Source organism: Gastrolobium bilobum, unplaced genomic scaffold (assembly GCF_033153095.1).
Source record: "Gastrolobium bilobum isolate Gb01-03AN ecotype WA unplaced genomic scaffold, APGP_CSIRO_Gbil_v1 utg4894, whole genome shotgun sequence".
In the NCBI taxonomy this organism is placed as follows: domain Eukaryota; kingdom Viridiplantae; phylum Streptophyta; class Magnoliopsida; order Fabales; family Fabaceae; genus Gastrolobium; species Gastrolobium bilobum.
In genome coordinates this window covers 200,710-223,267 of record NW_026897359.1, presented here as the reverse complement: position 1 = coordinate 223,267, position 22,558 = coordinate 200,710, and the positions used below count along the sequence as shown (strand labels likewise).

The 22,558-nt window shown below is 40.8% G+C and overlaps 1 pseudogene; it reads right to left on the bottom strand.

Annotated features, from left to right (window-relative positions):
* Nucleotides 1-11,040: 11,040 nt before the first annotated feature.
* LOC133306218 (inactive beta-amylase 9-like) lies at nucleotides 11,041-20,337 on the bottom strand (annotated as a pseudogene).
* Between the last annotated feature and the right edge of the window lie 2,221 nt (nucleotides 20,338-22,558).

Sequence of the window (22,558 nt, the reverse complement as noted above, 5' to 3'; positions counted from 1 at the left end):
ATGTACTAGTAGTTTGTGAGTTGAGTGGTCTCCATGACTCTAGGTTTTTATGTTGATCATTGATATGCGTCAATGTTATTTCACATTTGTAACAAGCTTGGTGCTCATAATATATACGCACCAGCTTGAGGGGGAGTGTTAGAATATTAGATATGATATGATTAGATATGATTAGATATGATTGGATTCCGTCTTATCCGTAAATATTCTGACTGTATTCTGACTGTATTAGGATTAGGTTTGGGTTAGGTTTGGGCCTTTCACTTAAGCCCATTAGGGTCTCTATATATTGTAACTCTCTGACACAGATCAATACACAACATATTATTCTTCTATTATTTTATATTCAAGTTGGTATCAGAGCTCTTTCGTTCTGGGAACCCTCGCTTCCGCTTAGAAACCTTGTTTTTTTGCTTTAAAACCTAAGCCCACTGCTTAGGAGTCCTCTTTCTTGTCGTGCGTCCTTCCGGCAAGCCTTCTAGGGCTGTAAACAGCCTCTGAGTGATTTTTCCAAACGCGTCAGCACATCCGACGGCCACCGGAACCACCGCCCGCCGTCAGAATCACTGTTCAGGCAACCGGAGACTTTTTCCGGCGACTTTTCCGACCAAACTTCACGCGATCAGGACCCTCTCTTCCCGGCGACCAGGTCTGTGGTGGTCCGGTCAGCAACGCATCTCCTACGCGCCGTCACGCGCCACCTGTCTTCTCTGCCCGTGGGCTTCACGCACCACCTTTTGCCGGCGTGTGAGCACTATTCCGGCGGCTTTTTCCGGCCGATCTTGGACAGAGAAGCTCGCCTTCTCCTCCCCTTTCTGGATCTGTGATTGTTTCTCTGTGGGTCTGACCTTAGACGCATGGTTCTTCTTGATTGGATATCGTTTGCCTTCGTTTACGGCTTTTATATTTTATCTTTAAATGGCAGCAGCATCTCCTGATCTCTCGGAGGTTAACTCTCCTTCTATTGTTGCAAATATAGCTCAGTCAGACAATGCATCATTTGGTTCAGGTTCGGACTATGCTGCACTCCAAACCCCTCTCAGGAAGGCTTCTCCTCAGTCTCAGCCTTATACTGGTAATCCTGTTGCTTGTGTTTCTCATTCTACATCACTTGGCACTTGGATATTTGACTCCGGTGCTACCGATCATCTATGTGGTAATAAGGAACTCTTAACATCTCTTACTTATTCTGATCATTTACCGTCTTTTACCCTTGCGGATGGAACCAAAGCCCCAGTTCGTGGGATTGGACAAGCTCGTCCGACCTCTACTTTGGCCCTGACATCTGTCTATTACATTCCTGGCATCCCTTATAACTTAATTTCTATTAGTAAGTTAATCCACTCCCTCACTTGCACCATTACTTTCTCTAACCATTCTGTTTCTGTGCAGGATCCGGGTACGGGGAAAATGATTGGAGTAGGTCGTGAGTCACGAGGGCTTTATTATCTGGATGTGCCTCGTCCTTCAGTAGCATGCTCTCTCACAGAATCTCCACAACTTATCCACAGTCGCCTTGGTCATCCAAGTCTTTCAAAGTTGCAGAAAATGGTTCCTCTTTTGTCCGGTCTTCAGTCTTTAGATTGTGTGTCATGTCAACAAGGGAAGCATACACGCTCCTCTTTTGCCAATCGAGTCAATAAACGAGCTGATGCCCCTTTCTCTCTTGTTCATTCAGATATCTGGGGTCCAAGTCGTACCTTGTCTGTCTTAGGTTTTCGGTATTTCGTTACCTTTATTGATGATTTTTCCCGTTGCACTTGGACTTATTTAATGAAAAATCGTTCCGAGCTATTTTCCATTTATAAAAAGTTTTCTACTGAGATCCATACTCAATTTGGTGTTTCTATTCGTATTCTACGTAGTGATAATGCTAAGGAATATGTTTCTATTGATTTAACTAATTTCTTGGCCACACAAGGTACTTTACATCAAACTACTTGTCCTCACACTCCACAACAAAATGGGGTGGCTGAACGTAAAAACAGACATCTCATTGAAACTGCTCGTACCCTTCTTATTCATATGCAGGTTCCCCTTCACTTCTGGGCAGATGCTGTACTCATCTCTTGTTTTCTCATCAATCGCATGCCTTCATCTGTGCTCCACAATGACATTCCTCATAATCTATTGCTTCCAGATGTTCCTCTTTATCCTCTAACTCCACATGTCTTTGGTTGTACTTGTTTTGTTCATGATCTCACTCCTGGTAAGGATAAGTTAACATCCAAAGCCTTTTAGTGTATCTTTCTTGGTTATTCTCGTCTTCAAAAGGGTTATCGTTGTTATTCTCCCGACCTTAAGCGTTACTTAGTTTCCACTGATGTCACTTTTCTTGATCAACAACCCTTTAATTCTATCCCATCTCAGATGTCACAGGTTGATCATGTACTTCCTGTCCCTTTTCTTGACTTGTCTTTGCCAGCTGCAGGTGCTTCTATTCCAGATGAGCAACCTATTGCTTCTATACCTGAGGACCGTCCACTTCTCACCTATCAACATCACAAAACTGTGCCTCCTGTCGACTCGACTCTTGCTGACTCATCGCCCACTGCTGTTGCTTCTTCCCCTCCGGATCCTTCATCAAAGACTCTTCCCATTGCTTAAAGAAAAGGTACACGTACTACTCGTAACCCTTATCCTCTTTATACCTTTTTAAGTTATGACCGTCTTTCTTCACCTCATTTCACCTTTGTTTCTAGTCTTTCTTCTATTTCTATTCCTAAGACCACAGGTGAAGCACTTTCCCATCCAGGGTGGCGCCAAGCAATGCTTGATGAGATGACTGTACTTCATTCCAATGGCACTTGGGACCTTGTTTCTGCTCCTCCAGAGAAGTCTATAGTTGGTTGTCGCTGGGTTTTTACTGTGAAAGTTGGACCTGATGGCCATATTGATCGTCTCAAGGCACGTTTAGTTGCCAAGGGTTTTTCTCAAATCTTTGGCCTTGATTATAGCGATACATTTTCTCCGGTCGCTAAGATGGCGTCAATCCGCCTCTTTCTTGCCCTTGCTGCTGTTCGTCACTGGCCACTCCTTCAACTTGACATCAAAAATGCCTTTCTTCATGGTGATTTACAAGAAGAAGTTTACATGGAGCAACCACCTGGTTTTGTTGCTCAGGGGGGGTCTGGAAAGGTGTGTCGTCTTCGGAAATCCTTATATGGTCTCAAGCAGTCTCCTCGAGCATGGTTCAGTCGCTTCAGTTCTGCTGTTCAGGCGTTTGGCTTAATCCGCAGTAAAGTTGACCATTATGTGTTTTATAGGATTACATCTCCTGATAAGTGTATCTATTTGTTAGTCTATGTTGACGACATCATTCTCACCGGAAGTGATCAAGACGGAATTCGTCAGTTAAAACAGCATTTGTTTAGTACATTTCAAACAAAGGACCTTGGGAAGCTGCGTTACTTCTTGGGAATTGAGGTGGCGCAATCCAGACAGGGCATTTCTATCTGTCAAAGGAAATATGCCCTGGATATCCTAGAAGAAACTGGTATGTTGGGGAGTAAACCAGTTGATACACCTATGGATCCTAATGTCAAGTTATTGCCCGGACAGGGGGAGTCGTTATCTGATCCTGGACGTTATCGGAGGATAATTGGGAAGCTCAACTATCTTACTGTGACTAGGCCAGATATTTCTTTCGCTGTTAGTACGGCTAGTCAGTTTCTTGATTCCCCTTGTGATTCACATTGGGATGTTGCTGTGAGGATCCTCCGATACATCAAAGGAGCACCAGGAAAAGGTTTGTTGTATTCAGATTAGGGAAATACAGAAATTTGTGGTTATTCAGATGCTGATTGGGCAGGATCACCCTCGGACAGGCGCTCTACTTATGGCTATTGTGTCTTCTTTGGAGGAAACTTAATTTCGTGGAAGAGCAAGAAACAACCTGTTGTTGCTCGATCTAGTGCAGAAGCTGAGTATCGTGCAATGGCAAATGCTACCTGTGAGTTAGTCTGGTTAAAGCAGTTGATTCAGGAGCTTCATCTTTGTGAACAGAAACAACCCATGACACTCATCTGTGATAATCAAGCTGCGCTACATATATCCTCTAATCCTGTCTTTCATGAGAGGACCAAACATATAGAGATTGATTGTCACTTCATTCGAGAAAAGATTCAGTCGGGAGAAATCAACACTGCTTTCGTCAACTCCTCTGATCAACTAGCGGATGTTTTCACTAAAGCTCTTAGAGGTCCTCGGGTTGAATACATTTGTAACAAGCTTGGTGCTCATAATATATACGCACCAGCTTGAGGGGGAGTGTTAGAATATTAGATATGATATGATTAGATATGATTAGATATGATTGGATTCCGTCTTATCCGTAAATATTCTGACTGTATTCTGACTGTATTAGGATTAGGTTTGGGTTAGGTTTGGGCCTTTCACTTAAGCCCATTAGGGTCTCTATATACTGTAACTCTCTGACACAGATCAATACACAACATATTATTCTTCTATTATTTTATATTCAAGTGAGTTTTTAGCTATTATGTTATTAAAATTTAAAATTTTGCAGGTGTACGTGAACTAAGATACGTTACTATGTAAATGAGTTGGTTAACTACCATGTATTGGTGGAATTGAACATGATTATGATTTAGTACTTTGAAATGAATATGAATTTATTTTGAGGATATGGATTATAAATTACTAGTCTTGTTGAAGTTAGAGTCATGGAATAGGACGCAACTCACTCGAGTGTTGTGTAGATTAGAGTTTGTGGGGTTAGGTCACCCCTATTGAGGGAATGACTGATGATCCCAGAGAATCGGATGACGTCGTGACGTCATTGTGAAACTTCGAGTTCTGACAGTGACCTCTTTATTTGAGGATGCACTTCTCGAATTTGAGACTTTGAGAGTCGAGAATGAGCTTTTGGAGAAGAACCAAGATGGTGTGTCATGGATTGAAGAAGGACATAGCGGTGTATGTGTCCAAGTGTTTGATTTGCCTAAAGGTAGAGATTGAACACCAGAAGTCGTTGGTAAGCTTCAACCTCTTGCGGTACCATTGTGGAAGTGGAAAAGTATTTCCATGAACTTCGTGATGGGTCGGCCTAAGACCCAGGTTAGTAATGACTCTTTTGGGTCATCGTGGACAGATTGTCTAAGTCTGCCCACTTTCTTCCGGTAAAAGTGAGCTTCTCGTCAAAGCAGTTGGTCATACTGTCGTTCGCGAGATCGTGAGTCTTCACGGGGTGCCCGAGAGTATCCTCTGTGTTAGGGACCCGAAGTTCACATCTCGGTTCGGGGAGACGCTGCTGATAGCTTTTGGAACTCAGTTGAGACTGAGTACAACCTATCACCCTCAGACTGCTGGACAGACTGAGCAGACCCTCCAGATCTTGGAGGACATGTCGAGGGCGTGCACCTTGGAATAGGGCCCCGCACGAGATAGGTACCTGTCATTGGTAGAGTTTTGTGATTGTGTGTTCCTTGCTAGCCTGGGCATGGGACCCTACAAGGCGTTGTTTGGTAAGAGGTGTAGAATTCCTACATGTTGGTCTGAGATTGGAGATAAAAAGAGTTGTTTGGATTGGACCTTGTCCAATTACCGTCTGTCGGGTCAGATGATCAGAGGAAAGCTGATGCAGGCGCTTAGTCGTCAGGAGGACTACGTTGATGTTGAGCATCGTTCATTGGATTTCAGTAAGGGTGAGCACATGTTTGTGAAGCTTTCACTGTCACCGGTGTTGTTCGGGCACTCGGAGTGAGGAAACTGAGCCCGCGGTTCTTTGGGCCATACCAGTTACGTGGTAGAGTAGGATCTGTTTCCTACCGGTTTGCCTTGCCTTCGAACTTGGACAGCACCCAAGACGCGTTTCACATGTCTCAACTTCGCAAGTTTGTAGCGGATCCTTCGCACGTGGTGCAACCGGATTTTGTGGAGGTTCGGGAGAACTTGAAAACTCTCGTCGGACCACTAAAGTTTCTCGATCGTGGCGAGAAGCAGCTGAGGAGCAAGATCATTTCGATGGTCAAAGTACGTTGAACGGGAAGAATTCCTGAAGGGTAATCCTGGGAGCGAGAGGACGAGCTTCTCTAGCAGTATCCCGCGCTTCGGTACAGGTATGTTTTCTAATTTTGAGGACAAAATCCTTAAAAAGGTGGGGTGAATGTAAGAACCTGCACCGTTAATTAAGGAATTTAATTAATTAATTATGAGAAAATAGGAAATGATTCCATAATTGACCCTAATAATTATTATGAGGCTCTAATAATTATGGTAAGTGATTAAGAATGCTGAAAGTCATTTTTCGAAAGAAAAATGCAGATACCGGTTCTGGTAGTCGATATAAATGCGTACCGAAAAAGTATCCCAGAAAATTATAATAAGTGCATGATAATTACTAGAATAATATATAGGACTTGTAAAACAAGTTTCAAGTCAAAATAATGAGAACTGGTGCCAGAATCTGATACTGGCTATGAAAAGTGCGTACCGGAAAGTTGCTCAGAAAAATATAAGAAAAATATGATAAATCTTGTAAAATTGAGTAGGTTAAGAATCCTGAGTTTGGGATTAAAATGATAAGTGTAGCAATTAAAGTTAATACTGTGTGATTTCATTTAAGTGGACTATATATATGACTTTTGGGCACTAAACCCTATATAACAAACTTACCCTACGTGAAGTCTTGAGGTGGCTAACCAGAAACTTGGTTCCTTTGTGCTCTTCCCTTTGGTGGTGAACCTTGAAGCTTTCCCTTTGATTTTTCTTCCTCTTCTCTTGAGTAAACACTTGGTGGTGTGAGTGAGAGGGTAAAGGGTGTTTCTTTCTGGCTTGGAGTGGCTGTGGGGTGGATTGTTGTTGCTGTCTTTGGTTTGGGGGAGAGTGTGCACCTTTTCTTGGCATTTTTGGGTGTCAAGGAGCCATCTTTGAGTGCAAGAACCAAACTTGTTGCTCCATTTTTGTTTTTCTTGGAGGTTAGAACTGTGAGGAGCCTTTGAGAGCTCCAAGAGCATCCCTCTTTTCTGTTTGAAGTTTGGGTAAGTGCTTGAACCCACGATCATGAGCTTTATGCTTAAAAATGGAACCTTGATGCATCTAAAGGCTAAAAGATGATAACTTAACGTTGGGTAATGTCAAACACACCTAGAAATGCATGTTTAATTGTTTGTAATCGGTAAAAATGGACCCTTGGGATTGATATCTCGCGAAATACAAAATCTGCATTCTGACGCGAAATATCCAGATATTTGGTTGGAAATATCCGGATATCGGATATCCCGATATTTGGTTGGAAATATCCGGATATCAGATATCCCGATATTCAGTTGGAGATATCCCGATATTTTGGTCTGGACAGCAACGAACTTGTTTTAGTAAAAATTTGATATCTTGGGCTACAGAGCTCCAAATTGAGTGCCGTCTAGACCTATATGAAGCTAGCACATAGGGCTACAACTCTGTAAATTTTCGTAGCCATTCGATCAGTGGCTTGATCGCAGTGTCTATTATAAGTCACGTTTTGGTTGCTGGAAATTCTGTTTATCATGGTAAAATATTAGAATATGTATATTGATATAATTGTTGGTCTAAAACAAATTGTGATTGTGCTGTTTGTGGACCTCGAGCTAGTGTGGACCTTGGTTTGGGTTTTTAGCTTGCGAGGTAAGCTTTCGTGTCCTCGGTATAGTCATTGTTGGTTCTACCATGTCCCATGGGGGTATGGTTATATGTTGAAATGCTATGGAGCTGTTAAATGCAATTGCTGTATGATATTTATGTGGTTTTTTCCTTAAAGGGAAACCATGGGGTGGCCCTTTGGGGGTGGGTACAGCATGGGCTGGTACTGTGTGGGTAATAGACGTATTCCTGCATTTCTCTGATCAGTAGAATAGTTATAACCCACATGACATGATTGTCTGCTGCATTGCACTATTTTGGAAATTATATTGTTAAATTGCTTTTGAACTTATATTGCACATGTAAGTGAGCTTGGAGTGGAAGATTCTTGAGGACCCCTTGCCTTACTGAGATTTCTGTTAGAGATCTCACCCCACGTTTGGGGCGCTTAATTCAGGTTCAGGTAAGGTCGAGACCTCACGCGGCAGGAGGCCGGAGCTGAGTTAGATATTGCTGTTATATTATGCTGACTTGTTGGATGCTGGTTATGCATGCTGCTTTATGCTTTTAGCTTCAGTTTATGATTGTATATCATCTTGTTGAGACACTGTTGATTTGGTGCGCATGGGGATTGTCCATGACACATAGTCTTGTTTATGTCTTGTTTTATTTGGAGATGTAATAATGTATCAGGATTATGGTCCAGACTACGAGTTGTAGATCCGTGATTTTAGATGCACACTTTATTTATATATTGAGGTATATCAGTAGATGTCTTATTGCAATTTACATACAGGCGATGTTTTTATGGAATTGATTAAGTAATCAACTTGGCTAAGTATATGACGTCATAATTGGAAAAGAAAAAGATATTCCGCAATTTTTATTAAGCGCAGCTTAATACGATGTAATGTTAACAAAACGGATGCATACGGGGTCTTACACCTCTGGCGACAGGAGGCCAGAGCTTAGTTGATGATATTGCTGTTAGTTATGCTGACCTGTATGAATGTTGGATTTGGATGTCGTTTATGTTTTCTGCAATTCTATGCTTATGTTGCTATTGTTGAGACTGATGTTGGGCTTTGTTGCCTTGTTTGGGTGAGCATGAGGTTTGTCCATGTCACTTGGTGGTTAGTACTTTTAGTTAGAGTTGTATAAACTGTTAGATGGTCCGGTCTACGTTTTGTAGTTCCGTGACTAGAGACTTATACTTATGTTATTTAATTAATGAGGTATTTCAGTTAGCTGTTTATTGCAATATATATACAGGCGATGTTTTGAAAATGGTTAAGTAATCAAGTTGGTAATGATTAATGACATCATAATTGAAAAGAAAAAGATATTCCGCATTTTTAATTAAGCGCAGCTTAATACGATAGTATGATAACATTACCAGATATATACGGGGTGTTACATTTATGGTATCAGAGCAATGGTTTAAGGGAAAAGCCTGTATGTATTGCAATAACTAGGATGCTTGGTTGTGTCTGTCTTGTGTGTTTGCTCCGTTGGTTTTTATTATGATGGTGCATATGTGATCACATTGTGTGATCCTGATCAACTCATAATTTGTGTAACTTGTGCATAGTCATGGTAAGATCCAGGAGAACACGAGAGACTGATGAGGGTCAACCCGACCCGGTCCTGGCTGTATTGGCTGGGATGCAGGCGGCCCGACAAGCCGACCAGGAGGCCATGAGAATGGCGAACCAGGCCATGCTGCACGCCGTCAGAGAGGCGAACAGGAAGGCCACTGAGGATGTGTTGGAGGCCAACCATCTGGCGAACATGACGATGATGAGTCATGTTGGAGGAGTTGAGGACTGGTCCTGCTGTTAGCCATTTTCCTCCGCCACCACCTCCACCGCAACCGCCTCCACCTCCACCCAGTCTGCTGGACGACAGTCAGAGTCAGATGGGTGATGGCAGTCACCTTACAGGGGCCATGCAGACTGTCCTTGTTTTACTTGAGGATCGAGATGAGATCGATCGCTGGCTGAATTCTTTTCGTAAGCATAAGCCACCTACCTTTGATGGATCTTATGATCCTGTTGTTACGGCGCGTTGGCTACAGGCGTTGGACAAGATTTTTCGGGTCATGCAGTGCACTGATCCGCAGAAGTTGATGTTCGCTACCTACATGCTGGAGGGCGATGCCCATGAGTGGTGGACGAACACTTCTCATGTCTACGAGATGCAGGGCCATGTGATGAATTGGCCATTCTTCGAGGATCGTTTTCTGGGTCACTACTTCCCTAATGACGCGCAGGAGAGGAAGCAAGGGGAGTTTGACAGGTTGGTTCAGGGCTCGTTGTTTGTTGACGAGTACCTGGCCCAGTTCAACCAGCTGGTGAAGTTTGCACACTTCCGGATGACGAGGCCTACTCCGACATTCTTGGCTGCTAAGTTCCGCAGGGGACTTAGTGAGGATATTGCTGGTTACCTTGCTGGTTCTGCTTCGCGAGACTTTGGGACACTGGTGCAGCAGTGTCGAGATATCGAGGACTTTTACGACTCGAGTAAGGCCAAGAGGGCCAAGGTCGCTGAGACGACGAAGGTAGCTGGTAGTTCCACTTCTTAGAGGGACAGGAAGTTTAGGAACAAGGGGACGGGAAAGCAGATGGCGGCTCGGCAAGTGCTGAATCAGTTTAAGAGGACTTCTGCTCAAGGGAGTGCATCGAGACCTCCTGCTCCCAAGTGTTCAGGATGCGGGAAAACTCATTTTGGGCCGTGTTCTACCGGCCAGTTAAGTTGTTTCCAGTGTGGCAAGGAGGGCCACTTCTCCAGAGATTGTTCGTCGTCAACGGCGAGAGCGACTGCAGTTCAGGCAGTGCCACTTCCACCTACTTCGGCACCGACAGTGCCACCGTCTACTGGGCGAGTTTATACCCTGGATCGTCAGCAGTCAGATCGAGCTCTGAACCTAGTAAGAGGTACTGTTACTATTGGTGCATCAGCTGTTGATGTCTTGTTTGACTCTGGGGCTACGCATTCGTTTGTTGCAACCCCGATTGCTGTGGGGCTTGAGTTGCCCATGTTTGTGCTTTCTCCACCGTTGCGGGTGACCACCGCCACCGGAGAAAAGTGTGATTCTACCACTGTACATCGAGATGTCATGTTTCAGTGGGATGGCCGTGAGTATTTGGTAGATCTGATAGGATTGCCGATGGCTAACTTGGAGGTTATTCTGGGCATAGATTGGTTGTCCAGGAACTGCGCATTGATTAACTGTTGTGCCAATCGTGTGGTGATGTCTCCGTGTCATTCCACAGCTAGTTCCTCGCCGTACATTTCTTTGCTGCAGGCTAGGAGAGCCTTGAGAGCTGGGGCATTTGGATATGTCATGTTGGGAGGTTTGGTGAGTGGGACACAGGAGGATATCACTGGCATTCCTGTGGTGAGGGAATTCCTCGAGGTGTTTCCTGAGGAGATTCCTGAGTTTTCGGCATAGAGGGAGATAGAGTTCTCCATTGATCTGTTACCTGGTGTGGGGCCTATTTCATTAGCTCCATACCGGATGTCGCCACCGGAGCTGGCTGAGCTGAAGAAGCATATTGAGGATCTTTCAGCGAGAGATTTCATTCGACCGAGTGTGTCTCCTTGGGGAGCACCGGTCATCTTTGTGAAGAAGAAGGACAGGACAATGCGATTTTGCACCGACTACAGGTAGCTGAACAAGGTGACAATCAAGAACAAGTATCGCCTTCCTCGGATTGATGATCTGTTGGATCAGCTCAGGGGTGCTTACGTGTATTTGAAGATTGATCTCCGGTCCGGATACCATCAGATTCGGGTAAAGCCGGAGGATGTCCCTAAGATCGCATTTCGTTCGAGATACGGTCATTTTGAGTATTTGGTGATTCCATTTGGACTCACCAATGCTCCTGCTGTGTTCATGGATTACATGAACCGGATTTTCCAGCCGTACCTGGATCAATTTGTGATCGTCTTCATTGACGATATTTTGATTTACTCCAAGACGGAGGAGGAGCATGTGGAGCATCTGAGGATTGTTCTGCAAGTGCTGAAAAAGAAGAAGCTGTACGCGAATCCTTCAAAGTGTGAGCTTTGGCTCAAGTCTGTGAAGTTCCTTGGGCATGTGATTTCTGCTGAAGGAGTTGCAGTGGATCCGAACAAGATCGAGGCCGTGCTGGATTGGGAGAGGCCTAAGACAGTTACGGAAGTGAGGAGCTTTCTGGGTTTGGCAGGTTACTATCGGTGGTTCATCAAGGGTTTGTCCACGATGGTTCTCCCTTTGACTTGTCTTACCCGGAAAGAGACTCCATTTGTGTGGACTCACGAGTGTGAGGTTTGTTTTCAGGAGTTGAAGGAAAGAATGACTACTGCACCTGTGTTGGTCCTTCCTGATCCTGCGCTTGAGATTGAGCTTTACACCGACGCCTCTGGGAAGGGGCTAGGTTGGGTGTTGATGCAGTTGGGCCAAGTGATTGCCTATGCTTCGAGGCAGCTGAAGCCTCATGAGGAGAACTACCCTACTCATGACTTGGAGTTGGCTGCTATTGTGTTTGCTTTCATGATTTGGAGGCATTATCTTTTTGGTTTGAAGTTTGTGGTGTTCAGTGACCACAAGATTTTGAAGTAACTTTTCGACCAGAAAGAGTTGAACATAAGGCAGAGGAGATGGATGGAGTTCCTAAAGGATTACGACTTCGAGTTGAAGTACCATCCTGGCAAGGCCAATGTGGTAGCTGATGCTTTGAGCCGGAAACCTGGGAGCTCATCCAGTTTGTTACTTGGCTTTTTTGATGTGGTTGAGAAGTTTCAAAACCTGGCAGTGACCGCTCCGTGTGGGAGTGCACTTCTCGAGATGGAAGCAGCAGACGATGTGAATGAGCTGTTAGAAAGGATCAAAGAGGCACAAGTTCATAGAGAGTGTCTGGATTATGTGAAGAACCAAGACGGTGTGTCTTGGAATGAGGATGGACTTCTTTTGTTTCAGCAGAGGATCGTGGTTCCTTGAGGTCCATTGACCGTAGATGTTATGGCAGAGGCCCATAAGGGCCAGTTTTCTATCCACCCTGGTGCTACTAAAATGTATCAAGACTTTAAGAAGAACTTCTGGTGGCCGGGCATGAAGAAGGATGTTGCTATTTTTGTGTCCAAGTGTTTGGTTTGCCAGAAGGTGAAGATCGAGCATCAGAAACCATCTGGTGAGCTTCAACCTCTTGAAGTACCACAGTGGAAGTGGGAAAGTATTTCCATGGACTTCGTGGTGGGATTGCCTAAGACTCAGGCGGGTTGTGACTCTATTTGGGTCATTGTGGACAGACTAATGAAGTCTACCCATTTTCTTCCAGTGAAGGTGAGCTCTACTACATAGCAGTTGGCCAAGCTTTATGTTCGCGAGATTGTGAGACTTCACGGGGTGCCCGAGAGTATCATCAGTGATAAGAACCCGAAGTTCACATCTCAGTTCTGGGAGGCGCTGCAGGAGGCTATTGGTACGTAGTTGAGATTGAGTACCGCCTATCACCCTCAGACTGATGGATAGACTGAGAGGATCATCCAGACCTTGGAGGACATGTTGCAAGCTTGCACGTTGGAGCAGCTCTCGGCATGGGATACGTACCTTCTGTTGGTTGAGTTTTCGTACAACAACTTTCATGCTAGCCTGGGCATGGCGCCCTACGAAGCACTGTATGGTAGGAGGTGTCGGACTCCTACCTGTTGGTCTGAGGTTGGAGACAAGGAACTTTTTGGCTTGGACTTTGTCCAAGATACCACCTACCAGATCCTGTTGATCAGAGAAAAGTTGAAGCAGGCGCAGAATCGCCAGAAGAGCTATTATGATGTCAAGCATCGTCCACTGGAGTTCAGTGAGGGTGAGCACGTGTTTGTGAGACTTTCACCTGTCACCGGTATTGGTTGGGCACTCGGAGTGAGGAAGCTGAGCCCGAAGTTTATTGGGCCATACCAGATTCTTGGTAGAGTAGAACCTGTTGCCTATCGGCTTGCCTTGCCCCCGAACTTGGCCAACATCCACGACGTGTTTCACGTGTCTCAGCTTCGGAAGTACATAGCAGATTCTTCGCACGTGGTGCAACCTGATGATGTGGAGGTAAGTACAATCACAATCTGCCCATACCATAATTACTCATCAATAATCATAGCTCAGATTACATTAAGTGATTAAGTCTTTCCTACTCATTTTAACTAATTACATGTTGTTTCTGCAGGAAGTATTCGAATACTTCACGAGTAGTATTCGAATACTCTAGCTCTCCAGAAAGTATTCGATTACTTTCATTAAAGTATTCGAATACTACCAAGTATCCGAATACTTTTCCCCCCAGTATCTGAATACCGAAGTATCCGAATACTAAAACTTACTGTATTCGAATACTCTCCAGTATTCGAATACTTCTTCAAAGGTATCCGAATACTTCTCTTCCCAGAAAAGTATTCCAATACTCCTGCCATGAGTATTCGACTACCAGATAAAAACTACCATTGTAATTCTTTACCAAATACTATAAGATTTTACTATGTTAAAGTAGACATCTCAAGCTTTCCAACGACAAATCTTATGCCTCAATCGGAGTTGTATAACTCTGGTTATGATTTTTGCAAAGTTCCTACAACAAGCTGAATTTCCAGCAATAGGGTCTCGATTTCAAACATACACTGAGAGAAATCCACTTATCCAATGGATCTGCAAATTTACAGGGTTGTATACCTATGTGTTAGCTTCACATAGGTCCAAACCTCACTCAATTTAAAGCTTTGAAGATCGAGATATCGCAATTTTACTAAACTAGGTCGCTGCTGTCTCGCGAAGTATTCGATTACTGCCTTTTTCCAGGAAGTATTCGAATACTGCCCGAAAAGTATTCGAATACTTCTTCGACAGAATGCAGAAAATTGAGTTTTAAAGGTAAAATCGACCTCCAATGATCCAAACTCGATCTGGAGTCCAAGAACTCCTTAAGCAGATGTTTATTAACATGTTATGAACCCAGAAACACCTTCCTTTTATCAAATGGTTCAAGTTACGATTTTTAATTGCTTAAACAAGCTTAAAACATCAAAATACACAAGAGTGATCATGGTATACCTTCCAATGCACCAAAACTCTGAAAATGAGGTAACTTGGACCTCCAAACTCAGCTCCAAGGTTCTGACTTGGTTCAAATATGAAAGTGGCACACCAAGCTTGGTCTTTTAAGCCAAAAGATCACTTCTTGGCACCACAAATGACATGAACAAAGGTTTAACCCTCACAACTCAGAATCACAGCTCCTTAAGCCCCACAAATGCTGAACCTAAACTTAGAAAGAGGTTCCCTACTCACCACCAAGGCCAGCCCTTACTCACTCAAGTGTTTGGGAGAAGATTCAATGAAGAACAAGGAAGAAAAGGCCACTTGGCTCACAAGGTACGAGGTGACCAGCAATGGAACAGTACCAAAGGGCTGATCAGCCTCCAAAGGCCACGTAGGAATAGAATAACCTAGGGTTTTGAGCTCAAAAGTCATATATATAGCTCACTTGACATCAAACACACAGTATTAGCAAAAATAGTTACGCTTAGCATTTTAATCCCAAACTTGAGATTCTGAACCTACTCAATTTTATAAGATTTATCATATTTTTCTTATATTTTTCGCAGAACCTTTCCGGTACGCGCTTTTCATAGCCAATATCAGTTTCTGGCACCAGTTCTCATTATTTTAACCTGAAACTCGTTTTACAAGTCCTATATATTATTCTAGGAATTATCATGCACTTATTATAATTTTTCGGGATACTTTTTCGGTACGCATTTATACCGACTAGCAGAACTGGTATCCGCGCTTTTCGTCCGAAAAACGACTTTCAACGTTATTACTCACTTACTATAATTATTAGAGCCTCAAAATAATTATTAGGGTCAATTATGGAATTATCTCATAATTATCTAATTAATTTCCTTAATTAGCGGTGCAGGTTCTTACATGAATACTACGAATTTTCCCTCTTATTTTCAACTTTTTATTTTAATATCATATTTTGAATTGTGAGCTTCACTCACACCCTCTAATCTCAACAACCAATACTTGCAAAGTAGCTATTATTTTTTCTTTTCTCTTTAATATTTATTGGTCACTTCATACGACATTAATTAGGGTTAATGGTAACTAAAAATGGCAATGAGATTTCATTGGATCAATGCTGAAACTCAATACGAATCATGACATTTATAATTTTTTTTCCTGATAAAAATCATGACTGGTATAGATAAATAGTTTGATGCATATAGTGCTACACATAAGTCGGACAGATTAGAGTATTGGTGAAGTTATGTATCATTTTGTAGAGAATTATTTATTGCAATTACAACGAAACTAACTTTGGACATTCAAGCTCCAAAAAATGGTACTAAAGACTGTAAACATGCCTTCTTAGTGTATTATCCAACACCAACATCGGCACCCTATTATCCAATCTCACTCCCAAAACACATCAATTAGTTAGAAAAAATTGAAAGCATTAATTGCTTGCATGTATGCCAGATCTATGAACGACTACAGATTAAAAAAAAAGTAAAACCAAACCAGTTTCTCTTCTTTTCCTCGCAAGGTGGTTTAAGCCATTCCTTCTGATCTCGCTTGCGTTTTTTATCCAGCGTTTTGGATGCCATTTCATTTTCTTTTAACCATATACCATAAATTTTTGAAAATCCCCAAATTTTAAACCCTAGATTTTTGCAAACTTGAAAGGAAAAGAGAGATGATTCTTACTTTAGCAAAGAGACATAAGATGAGTGAAGAAGAGAAGTTGAAAGGATCAAAAGCCCTCCCCTTGGATCAACTCACGGTCAACAAGGAGAAAGGAGAGAGTTTGGTCTTGAAAGTGAAGCCAACAGCATGCGCTGGGCTATTTGCGTTACAAGCGTAGCAGATGATTTAAGTGAACCAGATGTGTTTAACGCGTGCGTAGTTGCACTTTTAACGTAGCAGTGCGTTTGCGCATTTGCGCTTTAAACGTAGCAGTGCATTTTAAACGTAGCAGGGAGCTTTGCGTTTTGGTGTTATTTTTTCTTTAATTTAATGAGAATTTAAATTAAAGATGTCTTTATAATATATATTTTAAAATAAATTATATCAATTAAAAAATGTCTTCATATTATATAAATTATATCAATTTAAGTTAATAAATCTTATAATTTTTTTAAAATATTATCTAACATTGATTATTTTTAATATTAAACATAAATAATAAGTAATATAATAATCTAAACTCCAACATTTTTCTGTTTTATTCGTATTAATTTAAGGGAAAATGATCTCTAAAGTTACTTTAGAGAAGTTATCTGCAGCTTTAAAAATATAACTATGTACTCCCTAAAGTATATAATTATATTTTTAAAGCAGCAAGAATTTTCTCTCTCTTCAGAATTGTCGGTTGACGTGGCCGGAATTTTCTAATTACAAGTTACAACTATATATTTCCGGGAAAACATATTTGTTTTTTGAAACTGCAGATAAATTCTCCAAAGTAAAAAGTAAACCCTTAATTTAATTATGTCAAGATAATATGCTTTGGGTTAATCGAATCATTATTGATGCTTATTACTATATAAATTAATACATGATTTTGCTGTGAAGTTTACAAGCCCATACTTTTAACACTCCATTCCCACCTACAACTTCGCTACTTTCCCTCCCCCACCTAACAAACGGATAATTAAATGAAAGGCAAAATAATCACCACATTTGATGATTTTGATAAATATGTTTCTCAAATCCCAGAGTTGATATTCTTCTCTCATCTTGCACCTTTGCTGGGAGAAGTTGACAATAATTTCGAGCTTCATACAGTTTTTGTAGTAACATGGTAGTAACACAACTTTATTGTTACAATATCCTTTCCCTATATTTATATATACACATATATGAAAAAAAATTATAAAAAAAACCTAATTTGAAATGAATGATTAGCTTCCATTCCCTTGACATCATACGTTTCCTGTAAATTCTATGAAGCACCAATCTCGTTTATTTTTCTAGGGGGGCGTTTGGTTGATGAGAAATTTTATGAATAATAGGAAAATGTTATGCATAGGCAAATGGTTGGAGGATTATGTTTGGTAGTAAAATGTAAAAAAAGTTGTTTGGTTGGAAAAAATTTGGATGAAAAAATTAAGTAACTTTTATAAAGTCTATGTTTGGGTGTAGATAAAATATAGATGAAAAAAAAGTAACAATTACGAAAATAACCCTATTTTGTACAACTCTAAACGCATATTCAGCACCTTCTTCCTCAGCAGTACGTAGATCATCTGAATGCAACTCTAGTTTGATTAAGGCTCCGAACAAACTCGGTGAATGAAGGAAAATGCTCTGGAGAAAAGAAATATGCTCCTATTCTATGATATGTGAACAAGTCCAGCACATTATCTACTGATAAATACTTCTTAATTTGTTCGAAACCCCCATAAGCACCATACTCTGAAGTGTTAGAATTTGGTATCTACACAGAGATGGATGAGACAACCAGACTTGTGTATCTACAAAAAAACTTTTCTTTTCTATTCTTGCTTTCTTGCTCTTTCTCTTTTTCTCTTTATCTACTTGATCTCTTGATCTACTTTTCTCTTGATCTACATTTCATACAAACTATCAAAGGCTATTTATAAGCTATAAAACTGGCCAACATAACTCCACACATAACACCCTCATTACTTTATAACTATAACTGACTCATTAATATTCTAACTGACATAACTGATTCATTAATACTCTAACTGACACAAGAAACCAAAAAACCAAAACTGCTAAAAAACGGACATTTAAAATTTATCCCAACAAAACTCCCCCATAAATTTTGAATTCTTCTTTCTTTCTTCGCGTTGCTTCTACTTTTCTTCTTTCTTTCTTCGAGTTGCTTCTACTTTTCTTCAACTTTCTGATCGCGCCTGTTTTCTTCAATCTTGATCACCGACAAAAAACATCTAACACCTTCCAACTTAATTAACTCAAAAAAATATCTCCCCTGCAATTATTTTTCTGAACATATTTTATTTTATCGGTGGCTTCTTCAATTTGATATTTTCAGTTTCATTAGCAGGACTTTCCTTGTTTCCATTCGCTGCATTTTCTTCACTTGCAAGTTTCTCGTCACCCAAATTCTTCTCAGTTTCATTCGCCACTTCATCAGTTGCTTTCACAATTTTATTTCCTCGTCCAATTCCAATTTCTGCATCATTGGTATTGTCAACAAAACCTCTTTTTCTCTTCAAGACCACATCCTTTTCTTCAAATGCACCTTCCATTTTTTCTCCGTTCTCGGCTCCTTCATTGCCGTCTTCCTCGCACCTCCTCAATGGCATCTCGGACCAGTGACCTATGCCAATCGCCGACGTCGACCTCGTCACATCGGGGTCGAAGTCTCTTCCAAAACATGAACTCAATGATTTAGCCGGGATCTCCCCCATCCCGGTTATCAACACAGAACTCGGATTCGCGGTCTCCTCCATGCCGGTCTCCATCAAGCACCTCGGCTTCTCAATCTCCTTTCTGATTTTCGACTCTGTCTCCAGACACTCAGGTTCCACGAAGTCTTCTACCTCGATAATGGACTCGTCATTCCCGTCCTTCTCTGCTTCGATCTCGGCTCCTTCGTTCTCCTCATCTTCTATCTCAACTCCTTCGTTCTCTTCCTCTTCTATCTCGGCTCCCTTGGCCGCAGTCATCTCTATCGTCTTCTTCTCTGAGTCGTCTCTTACGCGCTCCGACACGTCAATCTCCTCCGCGGATGCGTTGCCGTTGGCAACCTCGGACTCCGCCATCTCGATCTCTTCTTCATCCGCATCATTCTCCTCATCTTCATCATCATCATTGAAGATTTCATCTTCTTCATTAATCAGATCAAAACGTCCAGACAAGTATTTTGTTATGAAGGCCATTAGAAAATCCTTCCACATATTGTTAAAGTCGCGGCAGTTCCATGTACGGAACCATTTGATTGCGCTTCCTCTGAGTCTTCTCATGGCTACCTGCCATTTGTCCTCTTCAAATATTTTTTCTCTCCGAAAATATTCCTTCAAACAGAGAAGCCAATCCAATGCTTCATCCTTATCTCCATGGAAGAGTGGCACTTCCATCTCGTTCTTTTCCTCCATAGCCCAAGCTCTGATACCACTTTGTTAGAATTTGGTATCTACACAGAGATGGATGAGACAACCAGACTTGTGTATCTACAAAAAAACTTTTCTTTTTTATTCTTGTTTTCTTGCTCTTTCTCTTTTTCTCTTGATCTACTTGATCTCTTGATCTACTTTTCTCTTGATCTACATTTCATACAAACTATCAAAGGCTATTTATAAGCTATAAAACTGACCAACATAACTCCACACATAACACCCTCGTTACTTTATAACTATAACTGACTCATTAATATTCTAACTGACATAACTGATTCATTAATACTCTAACTGACACAAGAAACCAAAAAACCAAAACTGCTAAAAAACGGACATTTAAAATTTATCCCAACATGAAGAATTTTGACACGAAACCTTCAACCTGTGCTTTCTGCAAGCTGTCATAATTTGTGCAAGTAACAACTCAGGACTGGAATGATTTTCATTTGGCTGGTTTGCATCTGAAAGGTCCATTCCAGGTAATATCATTTTGCATGAGTTCCTGGCAAACATCTCTGCAACTGCTTCATAACCATCCCTCTTAGCTATGTTATAGAACCCTGCTGTTAGCTCGGAAGGATGGGATCGAGTTCCATACCATGAGTGCATAATTCAGGGGGTACGCTCGTCATATGATGATTACACGATAATCCCATTTAGGTAGATAATGGACAATACCACATGTCAAGTGGGAACAAGTTAGCAGGCTATTTCCTCCCAATAGTAGTGCAAACACAAGTTGTTGGCAATCAGCTTTATGTAGACAAATTGAGAAACCCCCTAAACCAAACATGGTGATCTTAGAAACCCACTTCTCATTTGCCTATCAAACTCATCAAAATCCCTAAACCAAACACACCCTAGAAGAAATAAAGCACCTATTGTTTGGAAAACAGAAATAAAACACCTTAGTCGCAAACACATTTACTTCTTTTAGCATTTCCCCTTTTTCCAACTCAAAAGTTCTTTCTCTCTCTATCTCTTTGTCCAGTATTGGGTGTTTAAAGTTTAAGGTGAATGAAAAAGATTCTGTGGCATGGTCTCAGTTGTTGTTTTAGTGTTATTTCTCTTTACCTTCTCGTTAGAATCAGAGGCAGGGATGCGAAAATTCTTAAGTCCGTAATCACTATAAAGGAACTAACACAATTATTGGATGCGAAATAATTATTGTCGATCATTACGGTTTTAAGAAGAGTTGGTTTGAAACCTTAATTACCTGCGAGTTTTGTGGTTTAAGAGGTGTAATAGTAGAAGAAAGGGAAGAGCATCATCTTCTTAAAAACAACGATGTCAGTTCTAGCATACAAGACTTTTCCTTTGATGTTATCCATGAGTATAGAGGTTCCTTGGTATCGAAATTATGGGACTAATCGTGTGCATGTACTTGGAGTTGTTGAATTGTAATTTTGAATTTGAATATATTTTTTCCTTTTATCTTGGTTAAAGTTGTTACTCAAACAGAAGATTCCTATTATGTTTTATCCGATAGAAGTTATAGTAGAAGATTGAGTTTGTTACTATTGTTTAGGGATAAGAAGCACTTTTTGCACTTTAATATGTATAAATAGACCCTTTGAGTTTAAGGAATTTAATTGATGAATTTCATCGTACTGTTCTGGTGTTTTAACACGGTATCAATAGCCATTGTATTGTTCTTGGTAAAGAATTATTTTCCAAGTCCCACCTTAGATACGTTTTTTTTTTTTTTTTAATTCACTTAACTAAACTCACCCCCACCCATAAACACCCAATTTACCTATCGTACCACTTTACCCATCGTACAACCTAACCCCGAATTACCCCAAAATTATCTCCTCTTTCGCCGTTCATTCTTTGCTGTCATGGATTCTCCCGAAAACGCTTCCAATGCCACCACCATTGATAACTGTTAATGTTACACGCACAAAAATGGTGTTGATTTCTTCACTGAGTAAATTGAATGATATTTTGTCTTACTTTGATGGTAATTAACCTGGACATCTTCTTTGAAACATGGACTTATTGTATATTGTTATATTTTTAGCATGTGCAAGTCCAGTGGCGGACCAGGAATTAATACGAGGGGTAGAAAATAAAAATATTAGCCCCTCCTTGTATTAAAATATAAAATAAAATTAGCCCCTCCTTTTGATAATTTTGCTTTTTACTATAAAGATATGCATGAGTTGTTTTACTTTTGAATGTACAAAATGCCAAGAGTGGATTATACATCCACTTGGGGTGTTATCTGTGTCATTGATTAGGATCTCTTCCACTGGGGCAAAAATTTGCATATTACATGCTTCAATCAGTCATTCTTAACATTAATCTGAGAGACTCCATTTGAGATGAAATTTCACTTTGCAAATATGCTTGCTTAAATAATTCCATTCTTTCACAATTAATAATAACATTATTCGCAGAATTCCAATTATTAAGTATATGAAAATTCATAATCAGGGGTAGATGCTTATTTATCGTTTCCTTAATTAATACGGTAGATGAAAATTGAAAATGCTGCTTATATACTATATATAAATCACATCTTATTAATATAAAATTCCAACTAATATGTTTAGAATGAACAATGAAAATGCTGCATATATATATGGGCTTTATTAGTCTCCTTTTACATAAGATAGTTATCTTATGTTGTAGAGATAAAATAGGTGGTCCCACCATTATAAGAAAAAAGAAAAAAAGGAAAAAGTGGGGTGAGAAAATCGAAGTGAGAGAACATGAGAGAAGTTACCTTATGTGAAAGGAGAATAATATTTCCCTATATATATATATATATATAAAACCATTCCCCATCAAATTTCACTTTTACATTACAAAGAAACATATATAT